This window comes from Rutidosis leptorrhynchoides, chromosome 5 (genome assembly GCF_046630445.1).
Source record: "Rutidosis leptorrhynchoides isolate AG116_Rl617_1_P2 chromosome 5, CSIRO_AGI_Rlap_v1, whole genome shotgun sequence".
NCBI lineage: Eukaryota > Viridiplantae > Streptophyta > Magnoliopsida > Asterales > Asteraceae > Rutidosis > Rutidosis leptorrhynchoides.
Window position 1 is genome coordinate 320,355,604 of NC_092337.1, and position 27,968 is coordinate 320,383,571.

A 27,968-nucleotide genomic window follows, 5' to 3' on the forward strand; every position below is an offset into this window, starting at 1 on the left:
TGAACTAAATCGGGTGTCAACCGTAAGAACGGTGGTTGCATAACATGGTCAAAGACAGGACCTTGTGCCAGACCGAAAAAATTATAAGGGTGAGCTTTACTATTGCTCCTACCAAGGATAGTAATTGCGTCCGACACGTTATAGACCATAATCAAAAGCATGTCACGGGACATTGCCTTAAACAGTTGCTTGTTCAACGCTTTCCTTTACAACCGGACGGTAGTTTGCCGAAAGGTAATATACGGAACAAGTAAACTGGACGTGTTGCTTTCCAAATACAAGGTTAGCAAGTGGGTGACACAAAACCGCAAGTTTTGAGCTAAAATTTTCAAATCTGAAACCCACCAAACCCACAAAAATATTTTACAAACACCGGTAAAGGGTTATTCCGGAAAACTTATCTAGGGTAAAAACTAGATTTCAAAAGATCAAATGTTTTCATAAAGATCCAATTTCCTTAATGGATCTAAATTTTTATAGTCATGTGGGACTGTAAACCATATCGTTATTACCATTGTTTATACCGCCGTATAGAAATCACTGATGTACAAAGTATGAAGAATAAAGAAGTGATTCTAGTATTTCAAGACAATATTGCTTGAGGACAAGCAACGCTCAAGTGTGGGAATATTTGATAATGCTAAAAACGAACATATATTTCATAGCATTATTCCCCAAGAAAGACAAGATTTTAGTTGGTATTGTTCGATTTACAAGCAATATTCGTTTAAATATTAAAAAGTGAAGACAAAAGGCAGATTCGACAAATTGAAGACAAAAAGGTCCAAAGAGCTAAAAAGTACAAGATACAACTAAAAAGGTTCAAAATATTGATGAGGAACGTCTCAAAATGACAAGAGTACAAGTTACAAGACGCAAAGTACACGATATAAAATAATACGCGAAGACGTCCGAAAATCCGGAACCGGGACCTGAGCCAAGAAGAAACGCCCGACGCAACGGACCAAAAATATCTAGTCTACTATGCACAAGAATATAATATAATATATATATAATTATATATAATTATATATTATTATTATATATATTATATTACGTCGGCAAGAAGAAAACAAATCAATTTGGCTGGATCCAGGGTGGCCATGCGACTCGCATGGCCAGAGGCACAAATCCATGCGAGTCGCATGGAGTGAAAATGTTGGTCAGGTCCTATATAAAGCCAGTTTTCTGCCGAGTTTGATACACATAATTTTAATCTCTCTCAATATATACGATATATATATATATATATAATTTATATTTTAATTTTAATTATAATTCTAATAATAAGGGTATGTTAGCAAATGTTGTAAGGGTGTAAGTCGAAATTCTGTCCGTGTAACGCTACGCTATTTTTAATCATTGTAAGTTATGTTCAACCTTTTTATATTAATGTCTCGTAGCTAAGTTATTATTATGCTTATTTAAAACGAAGTAATCATGATGTTGGGCTAGTTACTAAAATTGGGTAATTGGGCTTTGTACCATAATTGGGGTTTGGACAAAAGAACGACACTTGTGGAAATTAGACTATGGGCTATTAATGGGCTTTATATTTGTTTAACTAAATGAAAGTTTGTTAATGTTAATATAAAGATTTACAATTGGGCGTCCCTATAAATTACCATATACACTCGATCGGACACGATGGGCGGGGTATTTATATGTACGAATAATCGTTCATTTAACCGGACACGGGAATGGATTAATAGCCACTAGAATAATTAAAACAGGGGTGAAATTACATTCAAGGGTAATTGGTGTAATTGTTAACAAAGTAGTAAAACCTTGGTTTACACGCAGTCGATAACCTGGTGTATTCATTAAACAAAGTATTAAAACCCTGTTACAATTCGAATCCCCAATTAGTTGGAATATTTATCTTCGGGTATAATAATAATTTGACAAGGACACTTGCAATTTATATTTATGACTGATGGACTGTTATGGACAAAAACCAGACGGATATATTAAATAATCCAGGACAAAGGACAATTAACCCATGGGCATAAAACTAAAATCAACACGTCAAACATCATGATTACGGAAGTTTAAATAAGCATAATTCTTTTATTTCATATTTAATTTCCTTTATTTTATATTTAATTGCACTTCTAATTATCGCACTTTTATTTATTGTTATTTTATTTTATCGCACTTTTAATTATCGTACTTTTTAATTATCGCAATTTTATTTTATCGCATTTTTATTATTCGCAATTTCATTATCGTTATTTACTTTACGCTTTAATTTTAGTCTTGTATTTATATTTTACATTAGGTTTTAACTGCGACTAAAGTTTTAAAATCGACAAACCGGTCATTAAACGGTAAAAAACCCCCCTTTATAATAATAATATTACTTATATATATATTTGTATTTTTATAAAAGTAAACTAATATAGCGTTGAGCTTTATTTAAAGATTTCCCTGTGGAACGAACCGGACTTACTAAAAACTACACTACTGTACGATTAGGTACACTGCCTATAAGTGTTGTAGCAAGGTTTAAGTATATCCATTCTATAAATAAATAAATATCTTGTGTAAAATTGTATCGTATTTAATAGTGTTTTCCTAGTAAAATAATAACTATTTTATATACACCTCGCTTCACATCAGTGAGCTATAGTTTAATTGTAACAGTAATGTAATGTAGGCCACGAGATTTCGTATTCAAAACAGTATGAAAAGTATATGCTTAACCGTGGGCACTTGGTAACTAACTTAACGTCAATATCACCCCCTAAAAGTACACCTGGCGAGTGCGTACGTTTACGAAGAATTAAACACCCGTTAAATGCTAGCGCGACTAGCCCGAGTGGGGATGTCAAACCCTGGATCCATATCTAAGATTCGCGTTCACCGGTTCAAAAACCGATGACTAAACGTTACCGAGCTAAGGGAAAAGTTTATGCCATTATATAACCCACACATATATAAAGTTTAAGTACTCGTGCCTAGTAAGTAAAACATAAAAAATCGCATGTATTCTCAGTCCCAAAAATAGTTGAAGTAAAAAGGGAGCTATAACTCACAATGAATGCGCGGTAAAAGTCGATACGAGGTAAGTAAGCAAGTAAGTCGGTCCGAAAGGTCGTCAACCTAAGTTAAAAGTTACTAAGTCAGTAAATCGTCCCAACGGGTTTAAATATACATAATTTAAGTCTTAAGTGTCATCATCATCAACATCATATGTAAAAAGTAAAGTAAGTTTTCAATCAAAAATAGAGACCGAAACAAAGGCTGACTTCGTTCAGCTGCTACCACCTCTATACAAACTGAAATGATGTGAGGCCAGTGGCCATGGCTCCGTATATGAGTCCTCTAATCGCTGACCAATTTTCAGAACGAAACTCATCTTCGTTTGACCGTGGCGACGGTTTAAGTGCAAGTAGGTCAGAAATTTCAGCACAACGTTACAAGGGCGTAGTGACTTTTGGAAGGCTATAAATCCTAAACCGTATATCGGATTTAGGCGAGGCCTAAACGAAAAGTCATCTACTCGAACCGAACTAACTGAAAATCAACTTTCCAGTAGCCCAGAGAGTCTGATCAGACCCTGAAAAACAGAAAGTAAGTGCTCCGGTGGGATTCTTGGTGCTTGATGCTTATCACGGTTCTCATCCTTGATGCTTGTAGCTACAAGTGTACAACTCATTGATATGTTTGCATCACTTTGACCAAGGTTTAACCATCAACACACAAGGTTAAGACTAGGAAGCAAAATACAACTTATGTAAGAGTTTGAGCAAGATTATGAACCAAAGTTACATCAATTTCCTAGTTTCAACACAATCACAAGTTCTATTAAGCTATAAACTTTGAATCAAACTAAATAATCAAGACCTTAAGCTAAAGAGCTTAGATCTTAACTAGATATTAAAGATCTTAGACTAAAAAGTCTAGATCTCATGTTCTTGGTGAAACCCTAAGTCAAAACACTTAGACTTTCAACTTTACACAACCATAAGTTATAAAACTTAAATTTTGTAAAGTAAGGTGAGCACAAATTAATGAACTATTGTTTTAACAAGTTAGATGACCATAAGTTATGGAACTTAGATCAATCTTAGATGAGTGAAAGTTATAAACTAGTAAGCTTAAACTTTCTTGTTCTTGAACTTTCAAAGTTAGACTTTGGTTACAAGATTTATGAGATCAAAGTTAACAAGTAATCTTTGACCAAGTAACTTATACAAATTGAAATCCACAAACATAAATGATAAATTTAAAGTTAAAAATAAACAAGTTCAAGTTTGGATTCATACATAAAGAGATATCAAGTCACAAGCTTGAATCTCCATGAAATGAACTTTAAAGTTCCAACACTTGAACATAAAAAGGATCTTAAAGTGTTTGATCCTTAAATTTGTTACAAGTTCATGTAGAACCAAAAGCTACAAAGCTTTGATCCTTGTTCTTGCTTCTTTATCATAAAAGCGATCAAAGGTTGCAAGATAACATGAGGATTGAAGTTATAAAAACCAAAATCCAAAAATAACTAATGATGATGATGATTTACGGTTTTGAAGGAAGAAAAAGATGAGAAAAAGAATTAAAACCTTCAAGTTCTTCAAGAAAAGTTGAGAGAAAAGTTAGAGAGAATTTGAGAGAAAAGAAGTGTGTGTTTTTGAAATGAAATGAGAGTGTTTGAAATGAAATGGTGGTGTTGGTGGTGACCCTATAAGCCGACGGTTGTAGTGGGGGTGTGGGGGGACCATTTCCTTGCTATTGGATGGTGGTACATGGTGGTGGTTGTACATGTTGGGTGACATGGCAAAAGATGTTAAAACATGTAAGTAATGGTACACTAGTGTAGTGACCCGGAAAATTTCGACTAATTTTGAACCAAATACTCAATACGATTTAATATTATTGACACGATAAGCAAAGTCTGTAATATTGAAATATCAAAAACTTTGAATTGTGTTCATGTATACATTTGACCTTCGACTATTTTCGACGATTCACGAACCATTATTTGTAAATAGATACATATATATTTAAATGTGTATATATAACTTAGTTTGAAATATTATTGGAAATAATATACAACTTAATTATTAGAAGTAAATTTTATTATTATGAATATATATATATATATATATATATATATATATATATATATATATATATATATATATATATATATATATATATATACACATAAAGTATATTGAATATACATATTTGATTTCGAATTCATTTAGTAAACGGTGATAGCACTCGTTCATCATTCGATGGTTATTTAAGCGAGTTAAAATCAAACTTATATCATTTTAAAATAAACGGTGACTCGAAAATGAGTTCTATAAATTTTAGGCTTACTAAAAATGTATTTAGGATATAGTTATCAAATTTTAGAACTTTTTATATTTTACCCAAAATTGAGAGGGACAGTTGATGTATTTTTTATTTAATAATTAATGATTGAATTTTATATCATAGTGACTGAAATAAATAAAGATAATTGTTATAAAAATATGGAATTTATCTGAGTACTTTTTATCCGCCACTAGTAACAACGGGGTACGAAATAATAGCCCCAGTGTCGGTAGTGTCAGACAATTTAAACTCAAATAATTCGTTTGATTACTGTGCATCTGTGATCCAACTTTCATTATTATATTAATATTAATATCAATATTAATTATTATTATTTTTATTATTATTATTATTATTATTATTATTATTATTATTATTATTATTATTATTATAATTATCATTAAAATATTTATTGATTATTAAAATTAAATATAATTATATATAAAAGTAAATAATTGAGCTGTAAAGACATCACGATCTATGATATTTCCTTTTCCTAATTCCGTGACTTAATGTCGACAAATCATTGATGAGCTGTAAAGATTTATGCCTCTATATCTGAATGTTTTCATATATCGATTATTTTCTGTTTTTCTGTCTCATACACCAATGCAAATCATCAACAAGAGCTACTTCTCTATTTATTTATTTTTATCTGTTTTGGACAGCCACCTCCATCTCTCTTTTCCTCTCCTCTTCTCATCTGAAAAACACCATGGTTCCATCACTAGTGAACACCCTTCAAACACTACTTCCAACCCGTTAAACCGTAACCCATTTGATCACCATAATCGCCTACATGCTACTGCAAAATTTCTGTTTTCTGTCGTGAATACCCAACCAACACCCTAACAACCGAACACCCAATCATCCTTGAAACCACCACGTCAAACTACCCAAGAAAAACACGATTTAAACCTGCAACTCGCGCTGCTGCACTTTCTATTTTTTTTTTGTTTAAACCGTAACAATTATCCATGTTCTCTTTCGAAAGTAGCAGCCATGGCTGCGTTTTCTTTTCTCTTGATTCAGCGAAAAAGAAGAGTATTGGTTAATAAATATTAAAACCAATATTAAAAGCATAATAAAGGCTGAAGATGAATGTCCTTCTTTTGTGTTGTGGCCGACAGATATTCAACAAATAAAACCACTTGTAAGCCCTACAACTTCTTTTTCTGTTTCGTTTTTCTTTTATTTCACTCCTGGTTCACCTCTCGTAAACAGACCCAAACACCCACAACAATTTGGGCCGTAAAATTATTAGAAGGGATTGTGTAAGTTTGGGCCGTATAACTCTTGTGTTGTTGGGCCAATATCCAGTTTATGTTGTCTGTGCAGCGAGTTATAACATGATGATGATTAAGATAAGTGATTAAATGATGATGATATACTCGATTCCTGCAGCTGTTATTCGCTTTTTGCTTCTGCCATAATGTTTCTGTTAGATCAATCAAACACCCTTCGAAACCATATTAATTTTTATTGACCGTTATATTTTCCCTAGTCGAATAAATCTAAACCGAATACCAATCTCTGTAAAATTTGTTGCCAAAGAAGAACTCATCAAATGATTATGATGAAGGGTGACGAGCTGAAAAGAATGATGATGAGTGATGATCACGAAATAAAATAATAATAATGGAATGATGTTGATGATGACGAATGATGCTATGGTGATGATTTAATATGATAAATCACGAAATGGGTTTAATGAAGAAGAAGAGGAAGTTGAAACAGGTTAAAACGATTGAGCTATATTTTAGTTGTGTATTAATTCACAAAAACAGAAATGGAGGAACGGTTTAGGCTGTTTACGTGTGGGCGAGAGGTCGAGGGTTCGATCCCGAGCATGGGCAATTTTTTTTTTAACTTGTTCTAAAGGTAGTTTCCTTTATTATTATTTTATTATTATTATTATTATTATTATTATTATTATTATTATTATTATTATTATTATTATTATTATTATTATTATTATTATTATTATTATTATTATTATTATTATTAGTGTATCCCTGACTAGTGCTTTTGATATGCATGCTTGTACTTTTGATATCGCCATTAGATAGATTATGTTAAATCCTGAATTAGTTACATATGCGGTTAAGATATGGTATAAGATATACATGTCGTTGGAAAGCTGGCGAAAAACTATAAACTTTTCATTTAGATATCGAATGGATTCGATGAACGGATTAGAAGTTATTGTCAATTGAATTTTTGTATTATTATTAAAAATGATTATTATTATCGTCGTTATTATCGTCGTTTTAGTTTTTATCTAATTATTATTATTATTATTATTGTTATTATTATTATTATTATTATTATTATTATTGTATTATTATTATTATCATTAAAAATAGTTATTAGTATTATCATTATCATAATATTTATTATTATTAGTATTATTATAATTAAAACTAATATTAGTAACACTTAATTATTATGATTACTATTATTATCATTAAACTGAACGCGATATAAAAGACGATTTAAAAGCTATTAATAAATTGATTAGGAAATAATGAGTATGAGTATCATGATGAAATTTAAAGATATTGATTTAGATAAAATTATCATTCTTCATTATTTTTACCACTATTATTATTAAAAGTATTATTATAAATATTAAAAATATCATCTTTAAAAAAATTATTATTTGTAATAGGAATATTATTGTTAATATAAAAACTCACTATTAATAGGAACTATCATATTGTTATAATACCATTTTCGTAAATATAAATATTGTTATTATTATTAGTAATAATAATTATTAATACAAAATAATACAATTTTTACTTATTATTATTATCAATGTTATTTTATCAAATAAATATAATACAAATAATATAAGTACCTTAATAAAACTTATCATAATATTTTTATGATATTCAATGAACGTTATAAATTTTATTAGCTAAGATATATAAAAGAATATTTTTATATAAAGTTTTATTTATTAATAAATGAATTATATTTTTACTCTAATAAATCTTTTAAAAATATTTAAAAAATATAAAACGACGATATTTAAACTATATAGTAATCATGTATAAATTTTGAAACCATCTTGAGTCAAACTGACTTTTTCATATTAGTCTCGAGCATTAGGATTGTGGTACACTATGACTTGACTTAATTTGTTAGACAAATATTGACCAACATATAAATATATAAATAATTTAGGTTCGTGAATCCGAGGCCAACCTTACACTTGTTCAATGATGTTATATGTATTTTTACTACAAAATATAGTATGGTGAGTTCATTTGAATCCCTTTTACTCTTTACATTTTTGGGACTGAGAATACATGCGCTTTTATAAATGTTTGACACAATAGACACAAGTACCTTAACTACATCCTATGATAGAATTATCTGGGATTGGGATTGATTATTATGACACGTATTAGCCCCCGGTTTCCGTTAGAGCGTATGAGCTCCCGAGCCGGGTGGATGGTTTATTATTTACGACATTTTGGCACCAGTTGTCCTATATTTTATAAACATGTGTTCAGCCGTGGGGTGTAAAGACCGGCACAGAGGTTCTATATTTTGAAGGCACATGTATTCAGCCGTGGGGTGAAAGACCGGCACATATGGTTACTATTATATTTTGAATTCTCCCCAGGTGTTCTTCATATGAAAGATATTTTTTTGTGCAGTTGGAATGGGACTTCTGCACGTTTTATAATATTTAAAATCTTGTGGTCTATTAAAATGATGAAAATGAAATGATTACTATAAACTGATGAACTCACCAACCTTTTTGGTTGACACTTGAAAGCATGTTTATTCTCAGGTTTGAAAGAAATCTTCTGCTGTGCATTAGCTCATTTTAAGGATATTACTTGAAGTCATTCATGACATATTTCAAAAAACGTTGCATTCGAGTCATTGAAGTTCATTAGAGATTATTAAGTAAATGACGGATTAGGTCATTTATAGTTGGATATTATGAAATGGTATGCATACATGTCAACTTTCGATGTAATGAAAGTTTGTCTTTTAAAAACGAATGCAATGTTTGTAAAACGTATCATTTAGAGGTCAAGTACCTCGCGATGTAATCAACTATTATGAATCATTTATAATCGATATGGACTCCGTCCGGATGGATTAGGACGAGGCGTTATAGGTGGTATCATAGCGGTGGTCTTAGCGAACCAGGTCTGCAATAGTGTGTCTAATAGGTACTTGTTAGGATGCATTAGTGAAGTCTGCTCTTCGACCTAGTAGTTGTTAGGTTATATTAATGAGTCTGGACTTGAACCTGGTCTGCATGTCAAAAGTTTTGCTTATCATTTCTTGTCAAAAATTCCTGCTTATCATTCTTAGTCTAAACACATCTTACTGCATTGATTGCATGAATAGTGTATAGAAAAAATTCACATCTTAGCGTATCTGCTAATTCATATCTTAGCGTATCTGTTACTGTAGACTTTATCTGACACATTTCCTTAATTCCCTTTGTGATCTACGGAATCTTCTGTACTATGTATAGGTATTCTATGTAATTAGAATATCATCCGATATCCGAAAATCATTTCATATCGAAAAATCCTTTATCAAATCGTACGCAATGGAAATCACAACTAGTTCAAGCCCCCCGAATTCCGATATGGAGTCCCACTCCAGCTCCGGAAGCAGCGTCACCAGAATGAATTAATCAATCAGCCATCCCCAATTCATCTGATGGGTTCATAGTCGACTTAATCAATGGAGACGCGAAGAAGGTGATCCTTTCCATCAACCGAATTCACCTCTTAGTGATGAACCTGAAGCACTCACCGGCGAACCAATCCGAAACATCATTTTCACTCTCAATTCCAGAATATCTCGCGATGATTATATACTAGCTCAAATTCAAAACCTTATACATCCGCTCGTTCCGACCGACAATCATCCCGGAGTAATAAGTCAATGAGCTTCGCACCCGAGTTGTAGCCTGGAAAAATATGGTGCAAAACTTACCAGCTTCAGCAACATCAACAGTACCACCATCACCAACAGCAACATCCGCATTCTACATCTCAACATCACAATCTGTTCCACGAACATCAACATCATACGCACTATAGATACCAAGGAGTACCAACAGCAATGAACGATGAAGTATTGATCCATAACTTCATTAATATTCTGCGAAGAATATGTGGTTCCTAATAGTTTTAGAGATTACTTATTCTAGCTCAAACGGAAAATCAAATGAGATTAATATCATATTAACTCATTAACTCCATGATTACATCTGAAGAAAATATATATGCAAGTATATTTTCATAAAGATTGTAATTAAAAATTCTTTTGTACAAACTGTTAATGGCGAAAATATTTTAACGGGTAGGTAATACCCGAGGAATATTTAAAATTTCACATTAATAAGTTAAATTGTACATTCTTCAAATCTGATTCAACAGTCATTTCCTATCCTACTTACATCCACAGATATATGAATCCGTTCACCACAGAATAACCATTTCCATTCAAATTTCATATTTGGATTTTAACCTATCAGAATCTAACAAGTGGCATAATGAAGAAAACATTTTACGGAATAAAATTTGTTAGAAACAAACAAATTAACTATGAGAAATTTTGTTAAGAATCCACGCTAACAAAATCCTAGCAAACTGTTCCTAGCTAACTGTGGACTAATCAACTGAGGACTACCAACAGTGGACAATTAAAATGAATTAAAATATTAATTATAACATATGAAACTAAACAATTCTTCGAGTTTGCCACTTGATTTCATCTTAAATCTCATTTGTATTTTGACAATTACAATCTGCGTTCAAACTTTTCATGATTCTTGAAAACTCCTCAATCGATAGGATGAACCAACCGCACTACATCTACGAAAGAAAAGAATTATGCATATAGTTATGCACCTGAAAACACTCAGAATCTGAGAAAACGTTTAACACATATCTGTGCTAACTCCTCAATCGATAGGATGAACCAACCGCACTACATCTACGAAAGAAAAGAATTATGCATATAGTTATGCACCTGAAAACACTCAGAATTTGAGAAAACGTTTAACACATATCTGTGCTAGCTCCTTTGACGTTATTATTACTGAAAATAACTTTGCAATTTCTTTTCTAAATTAGCCAATTTTGTCACAGCTCCAGCTAGTCAACTTCGATATTCATTTGGATTAGTCTTATTATAACCTTGATATATAAGTTTGCCTTTCGTCATCGTTACCGGGGAATCGTATATATCTCACCACATTAGCAGTAAACTTACCAGCAACTTCCTTACTCATTGGCTTAAGTCTCTCCGAAGAACCATTATGGTTGTTCATTAAAACCTTACCATATACCCATCCATATCTTATAACGAGAATTGCCATACCAATTACGGGAAATAGGAAATCAGTATTTTGAAATCTCGCAGCATACCTACATCAACAGTTATAAGTATACATATAACCCTTATCTCTTAGAATTATGATCTTACACTCTGAAATTTTGAAAAGCACCCAGTCTACAAATCAATACTCCAAATTCTGAAGAAAAAAAAAGCTGAATACAGCAGCAAAAACTGTACACGACCTTAACCGTCGAAGGTATAAAGATAAAGAATAGTATATTGACAAAGCTCAGAAAAGTAGGAACTGGAACCCAGATTGAGCAAACCATGAAGGAGACTCTGAACAAATCACAAGGACTAAACTTGTACATAAAGAATCCAGATGATTCTGTTTCTGATAAAATCTTTAGCAAAATGCCTTGTTCCGTAATTGTTCTAAATCATTGTGAATGAATTTCTTCATCACACGTGAATCTAAAATTCTAAGATATTATCGTATCTTTCATTGTAAATATCCTCAATATTTCTGAAGATATCTTCATAAATATTCTCGTTCGATATTAATTATCAATCTGCGCTATCCGTATTATATCATAAAAGGAAACTGTTTTAGTTTCTATATTCTGCGAACCTTCGAATTTAAAATAGGAATGTTTTGAAGTAGTGTTGGGAACTGATGCATGAGTTAGTATAATATAATTACACTTGATCAACGTGATTATATTACAGTAATTCATGCTGAGTTTCTAATGAAACGTGATGATTCTCAGTACCATCATCATGTGCCATGTTACATGACTCTTACATTCTATCTAACCTCTAAACATATCAAGAACATGTTATCTTGATAGTTCTATCTTTTCCCTTGAATTTCGGAAATCCACCGTGACTACGTCAAAAGTAAGACGAATCCTTATCCTCCACGTTTCAATCTTTTGTGACAGCTTCACTCGTACGCTTCACGTAATCAAATCGTTTTATCTATATTACCCAATAATGATAAAACTATATTTATCAACTCATATTCGTCATGAAAACATTCTTATTGTTAGCCATGACGACCTCACTCAAATTTCGGGACGAAATTTCTTTAACGGGTAGGTACTGTAGTGACCCGGAAAATTTTGACTAATTTTGAACCAAATACTCGATACGATTTAATATTTTTGACACGATAAGCAAAGTCTGTAATATTGAAATATCAAAAACTTTGAATTGTGTTCATATATACATTTGACCTTCGACTATTTCCGATGATTCACGAACCATTATTTGTAAATAGATACATATATATTTAAATGTGTATATATAACTTAGTTTGAAATATTATTGGAAATAATATACAACTTAATTATTAGAAGTAAATTTTATTATTATGAATATATATATATATATATATATATATATATATATATATATATATATATATATATATATATATATATGTATATATATATATATATATATAAAGTATATTGAATATACATATTTGATTTCGAATTCATTTAGTAAATGGTGATAGCACTCGTTCATCATTCGATGGTTATTTAAGCGAGTTAAAATCAAACTTATATTATTTTAAAATAAACGGTGACTCGAAAATGAGTTCTATAAATTTTAGGCTTACTAAAAATGTATTTAGGATATAGTTATCAAATTTTAGAACTTTTTATATTTTACCCAAAATTGAGAGGGACAGTTGATGTATTTTTTATTTAATGATTAATGATTGAATTTTATATCATAGTGACTGAAATAAATAAAGATAATTGTTATAAAAATATGGAATTTATCTGAGTACTTTTTATCCGCCACTAGTAACAACGGGGTACGAAATAATAGCCCCAGTGTCGGTAGTGTCAGACAATTTAAACTCAAATAATTCGTTTGATTACTGTGCATCTGTGATCCAACTTTCATTATTATATTAATATTAATATCAATATTAATTATTATTATTATTATTATTATTATTATTATTATTATTATTATTATTATTATTATTATTATTATTATTATTATTAATATTATAATTATCATTAAAATATTTATTGATTATTAAAATTAAATATAATTATATATAAAAGTAAATAATTGAGCTGTAAAGACATCACGATCTATGATATTTCCTTTTCCTAATTTCGTGACTTAATGTCGACAAATCATTGATGAGCTGTAAAGATTTATGCCTCTATATCTGAATGTTTTCATATATCGATTATTTTCTGTTTTTCTGTCTCATACACCAATGCAAATCATCAACGAGAGCTACTTCTCTATTTATTTATTTTTATCTGTTTTGGACAGCTACCTCCATCTCTCTTTTCCTCTCCTCTTCTCATCTGAAAAACACCATGGTTCCATCACTAGTGAACACCCTTCAAACACTACTTCCAACCCGTTAAACCGTAACCCATTTGATCACCATAATCGCCTACATGCTACTGCAAAATTTCTGTTTTCTGTCGTGAATACCCAACCAACACCCTAACAACCGAACACCCAATCATCCTTGAAACCACCACGTCAAACTACCCAAGAAAAACACGATTTAAACCTGCAACTCGCGCTGCTGCACTTTTTTTTTTGTTTAAACCGTAACAGTTATCCATGTTCTCTTTCGAAAGTAGCAGCCATGGCTGCGTTTTCTTTTCTCTTGATTCAGCGAAAAAGAAGAGTATTGGTTAATAAATATTAAAACCAATATTAAAAGCATAATAAAGGCTGAAGATGAATGTCCTTCTTTTGTGTTGTGGCCGACAGATATTCAACAAATAAAACCACTTGTAAGCCCTACAACTTCTTTTTCTGTTTCGTTTTTCTTTTATTTCACTCATGGTTCACCTCTCGTAAACAGACCCAAACACCCACAACAATTTGGGCCGTAAAATTATTAGAAGGGATTGTGTAAGTTTGGGTCGTATAACTCTTGTGTTGTTGGGCCAATATCCAGTTTATGTTGTCTGTGCAGCGAGTTATAACATGATGATGATTAAGATAAGTGATTAAATGATGATGATATACTCGATTCCTGTAGCTGTTATTCACTTTCTGCTTCTGCCATAATGTTTCTGTTAGATCAATCAAACACCCTTCGAAACCATATTAATTTTTATTGGCCGTTATATTTTCCCTAGTCGAATAAATCTAAACCGAATACCAATCTCTGTAAAATTTGTTGTCAAAGAAGAACTCATCAAATGATTATGATGAAGGGTGACGAGCTGAAAAGAATGATGATGAGTTATGATCACGAAATAAAATAATAATAATGTAATGATGTTGATGATGACGAATGATGCTATGGTGATGATTTAATATGATAAATCACGAAATGGGTTTAATGAAGAAGAAGAGGAAGTTGAAACAGGTTAAAACGGTCGAGCTATATTTTAGTTGTGTATTAATTCACAAAAATAGAAATGGAGGAACGGTTTAGGCTGTTTACGTGTGGGCGAGAGGTCGAGGGTTCGATCCCGAGCATGGGCAATTTTTTTTTTAAACTTGTTCTAAAGGTAGTTTCCTTTATTATTATTATTATTATTATTATTATTATTATTATTATTATTATTATTATTATTATTATTATTATTATTATTATTATTATTATTATTATTATTATTAGTGTATCCCTGACTAGTGCTCGAGTAGATATGATTATGCATTCTTGTACTTTTGATATCGCCATTAGATAGATTATGTTAAATCCTGAATTAGTTACATATGCGGTTAAGATATGGTATAAGATATACATGTCGTTGGAAAGCTGGCGAAAAACTATAAACTTTTCATTTAGACATCGAATGGATTCGATGAACGGATTAGAAGTTATTGTCAATTCAATTTTTGTATTATTATTAAAAATGATTATTATTATCGTCGTTATTATCGTCGTTCTAGTTTTTATCTAATTATTATTATTATTATTATTATTGTTATTATTATTATTATTATTATTATTATTATTATTATTATTGTATTATTATTATTATCATTAAAAATAGTTATTAGTATTATCATTATCATAATATTTATTATTATTAGTATTATTATAATTAAAACTAATATTAGTAACACTTAATTATTATGATTACTATTATTATCATTAAACTGAACGCGATATAAAAGACGATTTAAAAGCTATTAATAAATTGATTAGGAAATAATGAGTATGAGTATCATGATGAAATTTAAAGATATTGATTTAGATAAAATTATCATTCTTCATTATTTTTACCACTATTATTATTAAAAGTATTATTATAAATATTAAAAATATCATATTTAAAAAAATTATTATTTGTAATAGGAATATTATTGTTAATATAAAAACTCACTATTAATAGGAACTATCATATTGTTATAATACCATTTTCGTAAATATAAATATTGTTATTATTATTAGTAATAATAATTATTAATACAAAATAATACAATTTTTACTTATTATTATTATCAATGTTATTTTATCAAATAAATATAAAACAAATAATATAAGTACCTTAATAAAACTTATCATAATATTTTTATGATATTCAATGAACGTTATAAATTTTATTAGCTAAGATATATAAAAGAATATTTTTATATAAAGTTTTATTTATTAATAAATGAATTATATTTTTACTCTAATAAATCTTTTAAAAATATTTAAAAAATATAAAACGACGATATTTAAACTATATAGTAATCATGTATAAATTTTGAAACCATGTTGAGTCAAACTGACTTTTTCATATTAGTCTCGAGCATTAGGATTGTGGTACACTATGACTTGACTTAATTTGTTAGACAAATATTGACCAACATATAAATATATAAATAATTTAGGTTCGTGAATCTGAGGCCAACCTTACACTTGTTCAATGATGTTATATGTATTTTTACTACAAAATAGAGTATGGTTGAAAGGACCCGTTCATATACATTATAAACGATTCACAATAGTTGATTACATCGCGAGGTATTTGACCTCTATATGATACATATTACAAACATTGCATTCGTTTTTAAAACACAAACTTTCTTTACATCGAAAATTGACAGGCATGCATACCATTTCATAATATCCACTATCCAATTATAAATTAACTTAATAGTAATCTTTGATGAACTCAATGACTCGAATGCAACGTTCTTCGAAATATGCCATGAAATACTCCAAGTAATATCTTTAAAACAAGCAAATGCACAGCGGAAGATTTCTTTTATACCTGAGAATAAACATGCTTTAAAGTGTCAACCAAAAGGTTAGTGAGTTCATTAGTTTATCATAATCATTCATTTCCATCATTTTAATAGACCACAAGAATTTCATTTCCAGTTCTCATAAATATACGTCCCATGCATAGAGACAAAAATAATCATTCATATGGATTGAACACCTGGTAACCGACATTAACAATATGCATATAAGAATATCCCCATCATTCCGGGATCCTCCTTCGGACATGATATAAAATTTCGAAGTACTAAAGCATCCGGTACTTTGGATGGGGCTTGTTGGGCCCGATAGATCTATCTTTAGGATTCGCGTCAATTAGGGTGTCTGTTCCCTAATTCTTAGATTACCAGACTAAAAGGGGCATATTCGATTTCGATCATTCAACCATATAATGTAGTTTCAATTACTTGTGTCTATTTCGTAAAACAGTTATAAAGACATCGCATGTATTCTCAGTCCCAAAAATATATATTGCAAAAGCATTTAAAAAGGGATTAATGAAACTCACCATACTGTATTTCGTAGTAAAAATACATATAACGTCATTGAACAAGTGCAAGGTTGGCCTCGGATTCATGAACCTAAATTAATTATGTATATATATGTGCTGGTCAATATTTGTCTAACAAATTAGGTCAAGTCATAGTGTACCACAATCCTAATGCTCGAGACTAATATGCAAAGATCAACAAAAGTTAATTTGACTCAAAATGATTTCCAAAATTCTATACATGATTAATATATAGTTTAAATATCGTCGTTTTATATTTTTAATTATTTTTAAAAGATTTATTAGAGTAAATAATATAATTTATTTATTAATAAATAAAATTTTATATTAAATTTATATAATAAAATATACTTTTATATATATTTAAGTAATAAAATTTATAGGGTTCATTTAATATCATAAAGATAATATGATAGGTATTATTAAAGTAAGTTATTACACGTAGTAAAATATGTTTGTATCACATATTTATTTGATAAAATAATATCTATAATGATAGTAAGTAAAAGTTGTATTATTTTGTAATAATAATTATTATTATAAAAATATCAATATTTATAATTACTAAGATGATATTATGATAAAACGATAATTCTAATTATGATAACTTTAATATTTACGATAATTTTTAATATTATCTTTAAAATAATAATTCTATTTAAAATAATAATAATAATGATATTTTATAGTAACAATGACATTTCTATTAAAATGATAATTTTTGTTAAAATGATAGTTTTAATACTAACGATACTTTTAATAATAATAGTAATGATAAAAATAATAAGAACGATAATTTTATCTAAATCAATATCTTATAATATTTTAATTTCATCATGAAACTCTTACCCATTATTTCCTAATCGTTTCGTTTAATAGCTTTTAATCGTCTTTTATATCGTGTTCATAATAATGATAATAATAGTAATCAAAATAATTAGGTGTTACAAATATTTGTTTTAATTACACTAATATTAATAATGATAGTTACTATAACATTATTAACGATAATACTAATAATTATCTTAATGATAATATAGTAATAATAATAATAACAATAACAATAACTATTTTTAAATAATGATATATATATATATATATATATATTTATATATATATATATATATATATATATATATATATATATATATTAATAATGATAATAATAATAATAATACCAATAATAATAATAATAATAATTGGATAATAATTATTATAACTTTAACGATAATAACGATAGTAATAAAAAAATAACAATTTTTAATGATAAATCCCTTTTATTGATAAAGATAATAATAATGATAATAATAAGATAAAACTAGAACGACGATAAAAACGACGATAATAATAATCATTTTTAATAAAAATATCGAAAATTCAATTGATTATAACTTCTAATCCGTTCATCGAAACCATTCGATATCTAAAGGAAAAGTTCTTAATTTTTCGCTAGCTTTCTAAGGACATGCATATCTTATACCTTATCTCAACCGCAAGTGTAACTAATTCAAGATTCAACCTAACCCGTCTAAGGGCAATATCAAAAGTACAAGCATGCATAATCCTAAATACTCGAGCACTAGTCAGGGATACACTATTAGTATGTAAAAGTTAAATTATGAGTACTCACGTATCAATATTGAGATTCAATATTGCAGGAAAGGTACGTAGACGCAACGGAAATGATAAACACTATATTGACCTCACGAGCATACCCATGAACCATACTCAATCACCTCCATAGCTATAACCCATAATTTCCTTAATCCTATCCCACTCGAAAAACAATTTCGAAATCACTCGGACAGCACTCCGTCGTAATATTTTATGTATACTAATAATATCTTGAAATAATACGGAGTAAATATATATATGTAAATCGATTGAGAGAGTTTAGAGAAAAATATTTTCAAGTTTCTATGAAATAATGAAATCTATTGAATTCTATTTATAATAGATTTTTGAATTATTAAAGTGAATTATTAAAGTATGAATTATTAAAGTATGAATTATTAAAGTGAATTATTAAAGTGTGAATTATTAAAGTGAATTATTAAAGTATGAATTATTAAAGTGAATTATTAAAGTATGAATTATTAAAGTGAATTATTAAAGTTAAAGTAAAGTAAAAATAAAGTAAAGGTAAAGTTTAAGTATAGTAAAAGTATAAAACTACATAATACGTATAATACGCGTATAAATATATATAATATTAATTTAAATCATTATATATATTTAATAAAATAAAATATAAATATCGTTATCTTTATCATACTAGTTAAGTAATGAGTTGTCAAAAGTGGTTCTAGATATTTATAAAAGTTATATACGTTTTAATAATAAAGTTCTTTTTAAACTGAAAACGTTTTTATACGTTTGAAACTAAATAGATCAATCGAGTCTTTATGAGATTCAATCTTCCACTATCCTTTGTCTAGTTCTCAATGATTAACAATTTGTTCTTATTTATAAATCACTTTACCATTTTTCGAATATTGTTAAAATAGAAAGATTTCTCAAATCAACGTGGGCCTTTCAACAGAGACTTGTAATCATAATTCAATATATCTGATAATTCAATCATTTGATCTTATCTTCTAATTCCATTGATAAACATTTTGAAACAGATACAATCATATAAAGTATTTAATCTAATATTTTGTTTACGTTTCAAGTTATAATATATATACACATATACATATATGATCATATTCGTTTAATGGTTCGTGAATCGTTGGAACTTGGTCGAGGTTGAATGAATGTATGAACATAGTTTAAAATTCTTAAAATTTAACTTAACAAATATTGTTTATCGTGTCGGAAACATATAAAGATTAAAGTTTAAATTTGGTTGGAAATTTCCGGGTTGTCACAGTACCTACCCGTTAAAGAAATTTCGTCCCGAAATTTGAGTGGAAAGGTCGTGAATGATAATAAGTATGTTTTCATGATGCATACGGGCTGAAAATTAGAGTTTTATTATCAGCGAATAATTTGGATAAACAATCCATTTATATGAAGAGTACGAATGAAGCTAACATAGAAGAGTGAAATGAGTAAGTGTAGATTCATCTTATCATTTGACGTAGATATGATTGATTCCCATATTTCAAGGGATTTGAAGAAAATCTTCTTAATAAGATTTGACTCTCCGGTAATCAAGGGAATTAGGATCCGCTTTAAATGCGATCGTCCATTTTAATTGTTCTGTCGGAGATTTTCTTATAAATTCACCTCCTTCATTTCCTTACAACTCACACCTTCTGTTGATGCATTTTATGCAATTCCCTAGACATCTACCCACGTCCATTGCAGGTACAACAGTTTACAGGCCACCATGATTGTTCGTTATTATACTATCCGTGTAGTTACAGGAACTGCAGGAACGAGATTTAGATGTTTGACTATGTTAGACTTAGTCAGACATACGAGTGAAGCCTCACTAGTAAAGCTGACAGGCTCATACGCAAGGTTGATGCTGACCTAAGTCACAATTACGACCTAAATAAGAAGACACGAGTGAGTGATCACCCGTACGGCTGATGAAGCCAACTCGTACGTGTGATGAATGAATTGTATGGGTGAGTCAACAGCAGGGGTATATAAAGTCTTATGTTCTTCATTTTAGGTTAAGCCTCTCATTTGTTACACACACTCAGATCTAGTGAGCTCCTCCGATTTTCTCTCAGTCCAAATCACCCAGGTGGTGAATAATAGCTCTAGGTGTTGATCTAATCACACTTGATTTAGCTGTGATTTGACTAGATTAATCAAAAAAAACTTAACCTATTCACTAGAGGATTTGATTCACTTATTCCGCCATTGTGTGAGTTAGATCTGTTGATTTCTAAGTTCCTAGTCATGTTTCATCACCTTCTATTCTTTCCCCCTCAACTCATATTTTAAAGTATTCATCAATATGCTCCATCCAGTTCTGATTCTCGATATACTTCTAACTTTCATATCGGTCATTCTTCTTTTTCATCTACCGCCGGAAGAATCTATTTACTTCTACTATACTCTTGGGTTTATAGTGTTTCTAGTTCTCCCGTGTCTTTATATTGCTATATGCATCGATATATATGGTTTATAATTTATGGTTTATCGTTGGGCTTTATATGTTCCCTTATATTTCAAAGTCTCTGCTTCTGTCTTCTATAATCATTATCATTCACAATTAATGCTCTCTTTTATTTGCTGCAATTTATACCCCAATTTCTATTTCGGAGTTTTGTCCTTTCGTTTCTTCTTCTTGCGATTAAGCACCGCTTGTAATGGTCCAGAATTCACAGATATGAATTTCGAAATGAACATTGTTAATGTTCTAGGAAGGAAATTGTGATGGCACGATCTTGACTTGTCAAATTACTAGAATACCTTGGAAAAGGCCGAATCATCAAGAAATATTTTCTTGATATTTTAGAGGTTAAATAGAATACAAGAGTCGTATAACATGGCACATGATGATGTTATGATCTGTGAATCATCACGTTCCATTTAGAAACTCAGCATGACTTACTGTAATATAATCACGTTGATCAAGTGTCATTATATTATACTAATTCATGCTTCAGTTCCCAACACTACTTCAAAATATTTCTATTTTAAACTTGAATGTTTCAGAATTTAGAAACTAAAATAGTTTCTTTTATGATGTAATACAGATAGCGCGAAGAGGTAAATGATTTCAAATAAGAAAAATTAAGAAAATATCTTCAGAAATATGGAGGATATTTATAATGAAAGATATGATGATATTTTAGAATATCTAAGATCAGAGGATGATGAAGAATATTATTCACAAGGGTTTAGAGTCAGGAGTAAGGTAGTTGATAATAATTTCAGCAGACACTGAATCATTTGGATTCTTTGAAGGCAAGTTTAGTCTTTGTGATTTGTCCATAGCCTCCTTCATGGTTTGCTTAATCCGTTTTCCAGTTCCAAACCTTCTCTTTTTCTAAGCTTTTCCAACACACTATCCTTTATTATCAAACTTTTGACTGTTAAGGTCATTTACAGTTTTTGCTGCTTCATCAGCATTTTCCAAACTTCGGAGAACTAGTTCGCAGTTTAGGGTGTTTTTCAGAAACTTCACATTCAAAGTATATAAGTCTAGGAGATAGACGTTATATATACACCTATAACTGTTGGCAGAGACATGCTGCAAGATTTCAAAATACTAATTGCTGATTCCCAGTAATTGGCATGACAATTCTTGTTACAAGATGCGGATGAGTAAATGATGGGGTTTCGATAAATATAATGACTTTTCGGAAAGTCAAAGATCAGTGAAGTTGTTGGTAAGTTTATTTTTAATGTGGTGAGACATAAAAGGTTCTCCGGTAACGATGACGAAAGGGCAACATCTATATCAAGGTTATAATAAGACTGTTTCAACTGAAAAGTCGAAGTTGACTTGCTAAAGCTGTGACGAAACTGACTAATTTGAAAAGGAATCGCAAAGTTATTTTTGCTAATAAATGCCAAAGGGTCTGACACGGATACGTGTTAAATTATGACTCTGGTTTCGAGAGCTTTTCAGATGCAAGACTGTGGTTAATATGTGGTTGGATCATCATCTCGATTGCTCATTATTTGAAGTGTCTTCGGATATTTTCGAAGGGTTTGAACACAGATTGTAATCGTTAATATACATTTGATGTTCTAACACAGTTTTGAAGTCAAGGTATAGCTTTGAAAGATGTAGGAATCTAAAAGAGATGATACCGGTTATATCTCGAATTGAATTCTGAGGTTTCAAAATCAAAATTTGTAATTGGGTTTGAATGAGTATGGTTGTTTTGATCTCTATGAAAGAATGTATATTATTGTGAAAGTAGGAAGTATAGTTGATAATTTGCTTGATCAGATTCGAAGAATGTAACATATTAATTGTGAATATATATATCTCTCGGGTATTACCTACCCGTTAAAAAATTTCACAATTAATATTTTGTACATAAGAATTTTATTACAGTCTTTGTGAAAATATATATGTATATATTCTCCTCAGATATAACATAAATTTTAATGAGTTAATACTAAATTAAACTCATTCGATTTACGGTTGAAACTAGAATTGAATAATCCCTTGAAGGCTTTAGAGATTACATAAGTATTTCTTCAATAATATTGAAATTACGAATCAATACTTCGTTATTTGTTGAGGCGTGATGTTGATTTTTGTTAAATTCTTGTGAACTTCGCAAAGTACGAGTGATGGTATCTGAGAAGTTTCGGTTACATCGATGATGAAAGTGTAAAATCAAATATATACTTGATTTATTATGAATTGGAATTTGTTGAATTGAGACAGAGATTGTAGTTAACGATGGTTAAGTTGCGGGTGAAGGACGTACATTATTGCATATTTGTAAGATGAATTAACCGAGTAGTTAAGATTCACACACAATAGCTTAGCACGGAAAGATTTATTTTTATTTCAAAATATGTATATATAAAATATACATATAATTTCTTCAGAGGGAATGAGTTAACTCTTCATAACTCCTTGATACAATATACGCGTTATTGATTCGTAATGATGTCCACAGTGATTCTTGAACTGACGGAGTTTGTGATGTTATAGGTGTTGTTGATTCTGATGTTGACTGTACTGACGATGCTGGTGACGCTGACGGTACTGTTGATGCTGTTGGTAAAACAAGTTTAGCTTGTTAATCACACACCATTTTTGTCAGGGTTTCTACTCTTCCTTCTATCATTTTGGTTCGCTTAACTGATTTATGGCTAGGGCTAGATTAGATAATCTCTAAGACTTTAGAGATTACATAATCTCCGTGGAATGTTTCTCCAATGAAGTTATGAATTAATACATCGTCAGTTATTGTTGCTGGTATTCCTTGATATCTATGGTGCGTATGACGTTGATGCTCGTGGGACAGATTGTGAAGTTGAGGTTTACGACGCGGTTGTGGTTGGAGGTGGTAATGGTACTGTTGGCGTTGATGATGGTGGTACTGGTTATGCTGCTGGTGTTGCTGCTGGTGCTGCTACTGGTGTTTGTAATTTTTGCACCATATTCTCCAAAGCCACTACCCGAGCGCGAAGCTCGTTGACTTCTTTTATTACACCGGGGTGATTGTCGGTTCGGACGAGCGGATAAATAAAATCTAGAATTTGATGGAGTATATAATCGTGACGAGATACTCTGGAAATGAGAGAGAAAATGGTGTTTCGGACAGGTTCGCCGGTAAGTGCTTCAGGTTCTTCGTCAAGAGGGCAATGTGGTGGATGGAAAGGATCGCCTTCTTCTTGTCTCCAATGATTGAGGAGACTACAAACCCATCCCCAATTCACCCAGAATAGATGATGACTGATTGGTTGATCCATTCCGGTCACACTGCTTTCGGAGCTTGAGTGAGATTCCATTTCAGAATCCGAGTGACTTGAACTGATGACAACTTCCATTTCGTACGATTGGATAAAGGATTTTTCGATATAAAATGATTTTCCGGCTATCGGGTGGTATTCTATTTACATAGGATATCCATATATGTATATAGATCAAAAGATTTCGTAGATTACGGAGGAATTTACGGAATATGTCAGGCAAAGTTTACAGTAATAGATACGATAAGATATGATTTAGCAGATACGCTAAGATATGAATTTTGTCTATACACTACTCATGTAATTAATGTAGCAAGACGTATCTAGACTAATAATGATAAGTAGGTAATTTCCTAAGGATGATAAGTAGATGATTTCCGACTAGAAATGATAAGCAAAACTTTTGACATGCAGACACGGTCGAAGTCCAGACTCACTAATGCATCCTAACGACTTATCAGTTAGACACACTAATGCAGACCTGGTTCGCTAAGACCACCGCTCTGATACCAACTGAAAGGACCCGTTCATATACATTATAAACGATTCACAATAGTTGATTACATCGCAAGGTATTTGACCTCTATATGATACATATTACAAACATTGCATTCGTTTTTAAAACACAAACTTTATTTACATCGAAAATTGACAGGCATGCATACCATTTCATAATATCCACTATCCAATTATAAATTAACTTAATAGTAATCTTTGATGAACTCAATGACTCGAATGCAACGTTCTTCGAAATATGCCATGAAATACTCCAAGTAATATCTTTAAAACAAGCAAATGCACAGCGGAAGATTTCTTTTATACCTGAGAATAAACATGCTTTAAAGTGTCAACCAAAAGGTTGGTGAGTTCATTAGTTTATCATAATCATTCATTTCCATCATTTTAATAGACCACAAGAATTTCATTTCCAGTTCTCATAAATATACGTCCCATGCATAGAGACAAAAATAATCATTCATATGGATTGAACACCTGGTAACCGACATTAACAATATGCATATAAGAATATCCCCATCATTCCGGGATCCTCCTTCGGACATGATATAAAATTTCAAAGTACTAAAGCATCCGGTACTTTGGATGGGGCTTGTTGGGCCCGATAGATCTATCTTTAGGATTCGCGTCAATTAGGGTGTCTGTTCCCTAATTCTTAGATTACCAGACTAAAAGGGGCATATTCGATTTCGATCATTCAACCATATAATGTAGTTTCAATTACTTGTGTCTATTTCGTAAAACAGTTATAAAGACATCGCATGTATTCTCAGTCCCAAAAATATATATTGCAAAAGCATTTAAAAGGGGATTAATGAAACTCACCATACTGTATTTCGTAGTAAAAATACATATAACGTCATTGAACAAGTGCAAGGTTGGCCTCGGATTCATGAACCTAAATTAATTATGTATATATATGTGCTGGTCAATATTTGTCTAACAAATTAGGTCAAGTCATAGTGTACCACAATCCTAATGCTCGAGACTAATATGCAAAGATCAACAAAAGTTAATTTGACTCAAAATGATTTCTAAAATTCTATACATGATTAATATATAGTTTAAATATCGTCGTTTTATATTTTTAAATATTTTTAAAAGATTTATTAGAGTAAATAATATAATTTATTTATTAATAAATAAAATTTTATATTAAATTTATATAATAAAATATACTTTTATATATATTTAAGTAATAAAATTTATAGGGTTCATTTAATATCATAAAGATAATATGATAGGTATTATTAAAGTAAGTTATTACACGTAGTAAAATATGTTTGTATCACATATTTATTTGATAAAATAATATCTATAATGATAGTAAGTAAAAGTTGTATTATTTTGTAATAATAATTATTATTATAAAAATATCAATATTTATAATTACAAAGATGATATTATGATAAAACGATAATTCTAATTATGATAACTTTAATATTTACGATAATTTTTAATATTATCTTTAAAATAATAATTCTATTTAAAATAATAATAATAATGATATTTTATAGTAACAATGACATTTCTATTAAAATGATAATTTTTGTTAAAATGATAGTTTTAATACTAACGATACTTTTAATAATAATAGTAATGATAAAAATAATAAGAACGATAATTTTATCTAAATCAATATCTTATAATATTTTAATTTCATCATGAAACTCTTACCCATTATTTCCTAATCGTTTCGTTTAATAGCTTTTAATCGTCTTTTATATCGTGTTCATAATAATGATAATAATAGTAATCAAAATAATTAGGTGTTACAAATATTTGTTTTAATTACACTAATATTAATAATGATAGTTACTATAACATTATTAACGATAATACTAATAATTATCTTAATGATAATATAGTAATAATAATAATAACAATAACAATAACTATTTTTAAATAATGATATATATATATATATATATATATATATATATATATATATATATATATATATATATATATTAATAATGATAATAATAATAATAATACCAATAATAATAATAATAATAATTGGATAATAATAATAATAATAATAATTATAACTTTAACGATAATAACGATAGTAATAAAAAAATAACAATTTTTAATGATAAATCCCTTTTATTGATAAAGATAATAATAATGATAATAATAAGATAAAACTAGAACGACGATAAAAACGACGATAATAATAATCATTTTTAATAAAAATATCGAAAATTCAATTGATTATAACTTCTAATCCGTTCATCGAAACCATTTGATATCTAAAGGAAAAGTTCTTAATTTTTCGCTAGCTTTCTAAGGACATGCATATCTTATACCTTATCTCAACCGCAAGTGTAACTAATTCAAGATTCAACCTAACCCGTCTAAGGGCAATATCAAAAGTACAAGCATGCATAATCCTAAATACTCGAGCACTAGTCAGGGATACACTATTAGTATGTAAAAGTTAAATTATGAGTACTCACGTATCAATATTGAGATTCAATATTGCAGGAAAGGTACGTAGACGCAACGGAAATGATAAACACTATATTGACCTCACGAGCATACCCATGAACCATACTCAATCACCTCCATAGCTATAACCCATAATTTCCTTAATCCTATCCCACTCGAAAAACAATTTCGAAATCACTCGGACAGCACTCCGTCGTAATATTTTATGTATACTAATAATATCTTGAAATAATACGGAGTAAATATATATAT